Genomic DNA, 3,566 nt, shown 5'->3' on the forward strand with positions numbered 1-3,566 from the left:
CACAAAGCCCGACCCCAGACATCCCGCGGCTGCTGAGCTTTGTGGGCGCCGAGGGAACGGGGAGACGCAAGGGCCGGGCAGGAGGGCGTCACGCCTCAGCCCCGAGGATGCTCTCGGCCCCTGCGAGGGGCAGCGAGGGGAAAGCTGGAGCGCCTGCTATTTGAAAATACACAAAACGGGTATGGGGGGGTGTGCCGCGCGATGCTTAGGAGCTGGAGTTGGCGTCTTGGGAAACAAGTAGAAAGAAAATTACTGTCTTGTCTTGGGGAGGAAAAAGCCGAAAACAAGAATTAAAAGAAATCTTCGGGGACTGAATGAAGCGCTTTGTGCAATTTAAAGCACATTTTGCGCAGCTCTTTGGAACACAGGCGTTTCCTAAAACACAGCCTCGCTCCTGAAATGTAATAAGGGATTTAAAACTCAGACACTTCATTTCCAGTACATGGAAAGATTCCAAATGCTTTTGTCTTGTACGTTCCTCGGTACAAGCTCCAAACATCTCTGCCTGACCCAAGTCTTTTTCCTCCAGCCAGCAAATAAAATGTTGTTGTCTGCTGATGTTCCAAGGCTTCTCACCACTGCACTGAATTGCTGATCACAATGTCTTTAACACTGTTGTCTTTGGCAGACTTTGAGCTTGATTCACTCCTCCCACCAAGCAGCATTAATCTGAGCTGACCGCTGAAGTCAGCGTTGATTCGTACCCCTCTGCATGCTGGGGTGAGATGGTTGGGGTGGCATCGTCACGGTCCTAGTTGTCAGCGATATGTATCCTTGTTCTTTACATGGGGTAGAAAGGAAAAACTCTGTGCATGGAGAAGTTGAAAGTATATTGAGTAGAGCCGTCTTGCAAAGGCGCTTGTCAAATAAGATGCAGGCTGAAAAGGCCTTTTATCTCTCTTCTGCAATGTCTAGTTCCGCAGAAGTGCAATAGGGGCAATCTCTTTCTCTCTGTTCCCCTGCTTCCCTCGTGCTGGCATCAGCCTTTGTTTGGATGGGGGAGCCGATCCAGCTAAAGAATAATCTGGTTATGCTGGGTTTGTTTGCGGTTCCTTGGTGTGGTTCATCTCACACTTGCACAAGCACTTGAGGTAGAAATGAAGGGGCAGGGAGAGGGCAGAACAACTTGTTTCAGCAGCGTGACCAGCTTAACACTGGTCTAAACGGCCTGCAGATCTGTTTGGTGTTAAGAGACGGCAAAGCACGCACCGGACTTGATTTCCTTCCCTTACTTTCCAGCTCTAAAGCATGTAACTTTTACTGGTGACACCTGTAGTGACTGACAAAGCATCTGGTGAGAGACCTGCCAGTGGCTCCAATGTGCTGGAGCACCCCAGAGAGCACGACCCATGGCTTCTTCCTCAGTGCCGAAGCTTGAGGCTGACTTGGTGTGGGATGTGCTGTAGCTGGGTAGGAGGAAAAAATGTTTTGAAATCTGCTTGGCTAAATCATTTGATGTTAGTTACTAGTTGCTGATCAGTGGAGGGTGCCGCAAGAGTTGTACTGCGTTCCTCCAGCAGTGTCCGGCAGCAAACTCCCCATCGCAGTGATTAACTTCTTCAAGAGCAGAAAGGCCTGGTGTTCCCTGAGATTAACTAGGACTTGCTGGCTAAGCCTGGGACCTCTGGGGTCAGAGGGTAGTTTGAGGACCACCTGGTCCTTATTAAGGCCAGCACAGCTCAGGTGAGCAAATGAAGGTTAGGAGCAGGTTTGTTTGCTACAAAGTGGTAGTGGGTTGCTAAAGTTGTGATGGTAATTTCTGGATCAAAATAGGAATGTGAGGGGAGAGTTGTTCCTTAAATGATGGTACAGCTTTTTTAATTGCCTTCTGCTGCTGGGTATGTGGCACCCTGCAAAAGACCAGGTAGTGCTGATTGGGAGTGATGAGAGAAACTTGTGCCTGTGAGAAGATGGCTTATAATCCACTTGCATTGGTAGTTGGTGGAGGCTGAGTGAGTGGTGTGTGCAACTGCTCCTTTTTTGCATCTGATCTGTTCTTAATCCCTAGTGATGGGAATTTTCATCCCTTCCCCAAGAAGCTCTGCTTGATTGCTCTAATCATCTTGGTATTAGTCGCGGCGATCATACATGCAGCATGGTAAGTAGCTTCTTACTGTATTGGCGAGGTTGTCCTTACTGGAACAAATGCAAACTGCGGGGGTGCAGGGCTGCATCTCTCTTGGGAGGAGGAGTCCTCAGGAAAAGCTGGCTTGTCTGCAAGGGGGGCAATTTTGGAACCTGAGGGGTCCCTTGGTTGCACCCCCCACCTCTGATTTTTGGCTTGAGCCAAAAGTGCAGGCTCCCGGTTTGGAAGGGCTGTGCAATCCTTTACATGGCCTGTGATCTTGGAGATACTTGTAGATCTTAATGAATTAAACATCTCGCCAGCTTTGAGGGCTCTAGCCTGCCGGCTTCATCCGTGCTAAGTAACAGCGTACTTGCAGGGTGAGCTAGCAGAAAATGACTTTCTGGTCATTAAATGAGACACAGTGGAGTCAGGCAAGACAAGTTTCAAACAGGATGTCTGCGGTGAACTGAGACTACAGCATTTCCAGCTGCAGGATGACGGTCTCCAGCTCTGCCGTGAGGTCTTGCCCTGCAGCGGCTCTGCTGTCTCTGGAGCTGCTTGGAAATACTGAGAGTGGGTCAAGGTCCTTTCATCTGCCTGGTCTCTGAATTTCACTGGCTTTATAAATTCATAGTCTGTAGTGCTGTGTCTGCGTTTCCTCTTGGCAGCTCTGCCCTCCTGCTACAAACCCTTGCCGGCTCCTGGCTGCTGCGCCGGGATGTGCACTAGTAGCTGGAGGGCTGCAGCCTCAACCACAACAATGTCGCGCTTTCCTTCGCTTGAGGTATTGCGCAGCCCTGGCTTCGGCTCTGTGCTGGCTGGGTGCCCAGGATTGGTGGTCCTGCAGCTGGGGCAGGAATTTGGGGGGGAAAAAAATGGGTTTTGTTTGCAGGGAGTGGGAGCAGCGGGTGGCTTTCTGCTGCCTGGCTGGCGACATGGTGGCACGTACTGCCCACCCGGCACTGGAAAGAGGAGAGCAGTGCGCTATCCTGTGTGGGGAAAGACCGGTGGCTGCTTCTCCCTCGTTGACGGAGATCTGGAGGGACTTGTGCCTCCTGGCTCGGCAGGCCTGCTGAGGTAACTTTAACGGACAGGTGATGGGATACGTGTCAGCCATTGGGAAAACCCTGATTCTCTTTACCTGAGCATGCCCCAGTGGCTGACACGATCGTCAGATCGCCTTGGAGATGGGGAGGAACCTCACATGGAGGTCCAAACCCAACCCCCATGGCGAGGGTGGCTGCTGTGGGTTACAGCAAGGGCTGCGTCCCTCCGCACTGGTGCGGTCCCTATGGGATGCTCTCCTGTCCCATAGCTGGGCGAGGGCAGGGGCCTCCATTTTATGGAGGGCTGGGAAAGGGGTGCTATTCCCCCAGCAGCTCTGCAACAGCCAGGCATCTTGCTGGCTGGGACTCCTGTTGCCTTGGCACGTTGTGTCATGTATGCGCAACTGGTGCACCTGGAGATTTTTATCTTTGAATAAAAGGAGTGTTTATAT

This window comes from Pygoscelis adeliae, unplaced genomic scaffold (assembly GCF_000699105.1).
Source record: "Pygoscelis adeliae isolate BGI_AS28 unplaced genomic scaffold, ASM69910v1 Scaffold308, whole genome shotgun sequence".
Lineage (NCBI taxonomy): Eukaryota > Metazoa > Chordata > Aves > Sphenisciformes > Spheniscidae > Pygoscelis > Pygoscelis adeliae.